Source organism: Sus scrofa, chromosome 6 (assembly GCF_000003025.6).
Source record: "Sus scrofa isolate TJ Tabasco breed Duroc chromosome 6, Sscrofa11.1, whole genome shotgun sequence".
NCBI lineage: Eukaryota > Metazoa > Chordata > Mammalia > Artiodactyla > Suidae > Sus > Sus scrofa.
Window position 1 is genome coordinate 152,413,964 of NC_010448.4, and position 6,000 is coordinate 152,419,963.

Here is a 6,000-nt window from a genome sequence, read left to right on the forward strand (position 1 = left end):
CCAAGAAAATGGTAAAAAGACAAAAAAAAAAAAAAAAAAAAAAAAGATATATGCACAATCAGGGAAATGGCAAACCTACTATTGCAGATCTATAGTCTCTTTTCATCATTTAAGTTTACTTCCTTGATCCAACAAAGCAACAAATAGCTCCTGAAAGGCAAGACGCTGATTCTCATTTTTAAAAAATAAAAAATAAAAAAAACCATTGGATCATAAGAGTAAGACAAGGAAGAACTTTACCCAAAAACCCTTCCAGTTAAGTCATTTTACTAATGATGTCACTGACCTGGTTAATTCGTGATAGGCAGCTAATGGAAGCACCAAGGAGAAGGTCTATGTTTCCTCTAATCCAGACAGAAACTTTGAAATCAAGTTTCCCTCATTTTCATGATGTTAAAAGCAAATTCATAGCTCCTTTCTATTTGCTATCCTTGCCCCAGGCACCTAACAAAATTAGGAGATAGATTATTTCACATGTTTGTTAAGTGAGAAATGTTTATGTCTGTAAGAATAAATGATAGCCTAGAGCTGGTTACCGATGGAACCAGTACTTTAATTTAGGTTCCTGGCACTCTGGGTCCAGTTTTGTCAGAATATTTGGATTCTTCTAGGAGAATCTTGGGTATTTACACTGAAACTGGTTTGGTGCCATTTTAACAAATTTCCTCATTGTTCTATTTCTGATGGGTAAAGATAAAGATGATGGAAACACAGGCAAAAACAATGTAAGAACAATATAATTCTAAAGCATATTTACACCTATTAAATAGTTTTGCAGCTATTCTCTAATTTTATTTCCTCAACAACTGGTTAAAGCAGAGGACAAAACAGAGTCACGCACACATTGATTTTCCAAGAATATTTTATGACATGGGAAAATACAAAGTAGATAAAGCAGCACAGATTAACTACAGAAAGGAATTCCAGTGACTGTGTGCAGGAGAATCTTTACAGGGAGAGTGAGAAAATATGTTAAGAGGTTAACAAGTGTTTGGTCTGGTTTATGAGATTACAGACATCTTTCATTGTGTTTATACTTTTCACAATACTTTTTCCTTTCTGCAGTGAATATGTATCACTAGGGAGAAAGAAAGTTATTCATTCAGACCCACACAAGAGAAACGGAGGTAGAGACCAGTGTGGGATGTTGTAGCCCAAGTGGGGCAAGGAGGGCATTTAGGAAGGGGAGGGAGCAGTGGAGACCTGGAGTGGGGGTCAGAGCACAGTCTGATGAGAAGGGGCCTGCCCTGCAGGAGGGGCCATGGCAGAGAGAGTCCCAGTCATTCAGGAGGAGAACCTGACACAAGGAAAAGATGCCTTGTACTTGAGAAACCTTGTCCTGACATTGACTTGTTTATACTTTGCAGCAGTTTTAAGAATTGAAAGCCTTTTAGGTTTCGTCTGCGCTTGTGTTTTGTGATTGGTAATGGGTTTTGGAAAGACTTTAGGCTAAACACCACTCTCCAGTCACAGTCAACCCAGGCTCCTGCCTTCCTTCATCTACAGCCTGTGCCTCACCTGCCCACCTCTGGAGGCTCTGGAGTGTGTGTGATTGTGGATTGATGCTTTCTGGGCTTGGGTGAACCCAGGTGGTTGGGATCTAACAAGCCGAGTCCATAAAGCCCCAGGCCCAGCAGGCCCGCCCCAGGCTCGGGCTTTGCCAGACATGGTAGAAGATCTCAGTCCTTGCTGGGCACAGACACCACCAGGAAGGTAACTCCTCTTACGCTTTTGTCTTGCAGGGAAGCGGGCGTGCCTTGGAGAGCAGCTGGCCAGGACTGAGCTGTTCGTTTTCTTTACTTCCCTTTTACAAAAATTCTCCTTCAGGCCTCCAGACAATGAGAAGCTGAGCCTCAAGTTCAGGGTGGGCCTGACCCTCTCCCCAGTCACCTCCCGCATCTGTGCTGTTCCCAGGGCATGAGGTTGTGGGAGGGGGAGGGGAAGGAAAGCAAGGAGAATGGGCACCTCCCCCAAGGCAGGGGCTCCTGCTCAGAAGTGAGGGGACAGCATGAAGTGCCTCTGAGCACAGGTCCTAGGAACTGCACTCGGAGGAACCTGGAGTCAAACCCCAGCTTTGCCATCTCCAGTGTGGCCCTGGGCAAATCAGTTACGATGTATGTGAGTCATTTGCCTTTTCATCCGGGAGATTTGAAGAGGATCATGATTGCTTCTGTAAAGGAAGAACTGCTGTAAAAATCAGAGGAAATAATGGACATGAAGTGTTTTGGAAACCATAAAGCTCATCATAAAGTCATAGCTGTGATCTGCCTCCTTCCTGCTTCCTTCCTTAGGTGGGGATTTGCTTCTGGCCTGTTGAGATGGTCTGGGTCAAAGTTGTGCCAAATGGTCAATAAGAGTTAGAAGCTGGACTCTGGGGAACCTCAGAAGTTGACTAGAAAGAATGTCACACTTGGGAATTCCCACTGTGGCGCAATGAGATCAGCAGCATCTCTGCATCACCGGGACTCAGGATTGATCCTTGGCCTGGCACAGTGTGTTAATGAATCTGATGATGCCACAGCTGTAGCATAGGTCCCAACTACAGCTCAGATCTGATTCCTGGCCTGGGAACTCCATATACAGTGGGGCAGCCAAAAAGAAAAACAGGAAAAAAAATTGTCACACTTGGTAACACTGTTTAGGCTTCTGCCTCAGATTAGCACCAGGGAAGTCAGCAGGGCAGGTAGTATCTTTTTTTTTTTTTCTTTTTAGGGCCACACCCATGGCATATGGATATCCCCAGGCTAGGGGTCAAATTGGAGGTGTAGCTGCCAGCCTACACCACAGCCGCAGCAATGTGAGATCCAAGCCGAGTCTGCGACCTACACCACAGCTCACAACAACTCTGGATCCATAACCAACTGAGCAAGGCCAGGAATCAAACCCACATCTTCATGGATGCTAGTCGGGTTTGTTAACCACTGAGCCACAACAGGAACTCCAGGGCAGGTAGTATCTTGATTTATGGGCAGGTTTCTTTGCAGAAGCAGTTTTTCTTATTCACCTAAGGACACGCGACCTTGACCTTGGACCCAGGACCAAGGAGATTGTGACCACAATTAACCAAACCTAAAAAGCAGATTTGGGGAACAAATGTGGAAATATTTTCTGTCTTTAAGGTGCCTCCTTACCTTAAATCTCCTCTCAGGCATTTATTCCCAGGCCATTGCAAACAACGGGATTTGACAGTGTAGTAGGTATGATCTTTTCTCACAAATTGACTGCCAGGTTTTGACTGACAAGCATTCCCAGGCTAAAGTCAACTGATGAGCCTTGGTAGAATATTTTCTAGCAGGAACCAGAAGTGCCAGAATCCTGTTCAACCTTCCTCTGTGGTTGCTGAGGGAAAAATTGGCCATAAACTAGAGAGCTGGGTACCAGTGATAGTCCTGGACTTTTGATGCCAACCTTGTTGTGAACAAACACAAACAAACCTGGTAAACTGCACTAAATAGGATAGAAGTTCTTTTTGTCTAGGACCACAAGACCTAAGAAATGTAAGTAACTTGGAACAAAATGAGCCATAAGGACATGTGGCTTTTCATTGCCATTGCTTGGGGTTCAAAGAAAAGCCAGTTCAATGGGTGCTATTAGAAGAGGAAACAGAAGTGGGGCGGGGGGAGAGAGCGATAGTCTGGCTAGAGAGAGCCTGAGGCTGTCAGGGAGGGTCAGTGCAGGTGGAAGAAGAGATTGTGTTTCCTAAAGGGTAGGGGGAGGATTTGGTCTAGGTGAGAAAGTGAGAAACCCAGTCATCCATTAGAGTGCGCTTTCTTTTTACTCTCCCAGAAATCTGCCTTTCTATAAAGCACCTCAAATTCTATTTCTAGAATAAAACTAATCAAAGCAGGCCTTGAACTTCTGGAACACCTGAGGTCTTGTTTTCCACTTCTTTTCCCCACATTCAGATCATCCATTTAAGAGACTAAGAAATTGGCTAAAAACCTTCCGTAATATGCTCAGTCTCCCCATCTATAAAATGAAAGCCTCGCTCACCTCTGAGTTCCATTCCTGCTCTGCTGTGCATTTCCCATGATTCTAGAAGGGTGGGCGTTTACTTACTCCCTGTGGAATCAGTGGAAGACCCCAGGGTTCTCATCCTGACTTAACAAATGCAATAGGTCACAGAGCAAAATAGAGTGTGACCACGATTAACCAGGAAGCTTGGGGACATGTGACTGGGAGCAACTGAATTTTCTGGCCATGCAAAATCTCTTTTCCTCAAGGTTCATTGGAGAAATTCTAAAATATGATTTCTCTTCCTCTCCAAGCATCACACAAGGCTTCTGTTGTCTGTACTTTTGTAACTCTTATTCCTCATCTGTTTTGGAAGCTCCAGGGCCCCTTTCCCTCTTCCGTTATATCCAGTTCTGACACATGGTGTGTGAGTACATGACATGTTCTGTGGCATCATGGATGAGGCACAGATTTGACCGCAAAACAACCCAGGCTGTGAATGTCCCCTCTACCTGTGTCCTGGTGTGACACAGGCACATCTATGCTGCAGAGTCAGTATCACATCATGTTGGAGGTGGAGGACCTGCAAGCAGAGGAGGAGCAGGGCACTAGGAGACCCTAAGTTGTATGGCGCATGTCCAGGTTGGGCGTGGCTTGATCACATGCCCTAGGGAAAGGCTCCAGCAGAGGGGCCACCTCCCAGAGCCCTGGGAGGCAGGTGCTGGCAGGTGACTAAGTGACAAAGACAGCTTCCTGGGTGAGTTTCTATGTTAGACCAGGGAACCCCAGAGCTCTACCTGGGTGTCAGGCTGTTCTCCCCTGGAGTCAACTCAAGCCTCCTTGTTGCTAAGCTACCAAGAGGGAAGGGGAGGCACTGGGAAGGAGTGTCCAAGGACTTTGGTCCCTGTCAATCACCCCAAATTCCAATCTGTATTGTCTCATTTCTGTTATAAATCCCCTCCCTGCATTGTAGTGAGGGATTCAATAAATGCCTCCAGGCAGAAAACCTAGGAGATTGTAGAACTTATCTCATTTGTTCCTTTCTCTTGGGGATCACAGGCCTGAACTGCCAATTTTCCAATATCTGAAAACTTACTGTTTCCTTTGCCTATAGTTCTGGTTGTTTATGGTAAAAGAAACTAGTTTAGTTCTAGTTACTCTCCTAGCATGAGACAGAATCTTCATCAGCCTGCTGTAGTTTTTATGGAACTTAAGATGGACTGAGAACAATAATTTTTTTTTGTGAAAATGGCCATAATAATTCCCCTCCTTAAATTTACACCCCTTGCAATGTGACTTTAAAATATTTCCTCTTAATGCCCCTCCTACCCTCCTGCGAGCCAAGGAGAGAAGACAAAGCAAATCTGATACCACCTTGATTTTGGACTTCCATACTAGAGATTGTGAGAAAATAAATTTCTGTTGTTAAGAAAAAAAAAAGAAAAAAGAAAAAAAAATGTTTCCTCTTAAGAGATGAAATCCATTTACATTCCCCTTTACTTTGCTCTGGCCTGCTGACCAGTTCTGATCCAAAGAATATAAGGAAACGATCTTTCTGAGCTAAGGCTCAAGGGATCCTGTGTGCTTCTGCCTGCTCTTTTGCAACTTTGCTATCACAAACAAACCCACGTTACCCTGATGGATGATGAAAAATGTGGCCCTGTCATTTCTGTCACATCTCCTGAGCTGACAGCTGGACAACCACCAGAGCAGTGCAAAAGACCATCTGAGCAAACTGGACCCAAGCAAATCCAGCAGCTGAACGCAGATGCCTGAGTGAACCCAGCTGAGACCAGAATTGCCCAAATGAACCCAGCAAAAATTGCCAACCTTCAATTTTTCAATTAAATGGTTGGTTATATTTTGAAGCTCCTAGGTTTTGAGGTGCATTTTTACACAGCAATTGTTAGCTAAAACATTCCTTGAGGATTCCCTGAGGAACAGTGTCTGTCTTGTTTAGCATCAACACAGACATGGTTGGGCCCAGTAAATAGCAACTTAGTGGTTAAAATAAGGTAGAATCACCGTGGGCTGGTGTTAGATTGG

At 44.5% G+C, this 6,000-nt stretch overlaps 1 pseudogene; it reads left to right on the forward strand.

Moving 5' to 3' along the window:
• Positions 1 to 2,254, forward strand: part of LOC100525291 — a 56,647-nt pseudogene extending 54,393 nt beyond the window's left edge.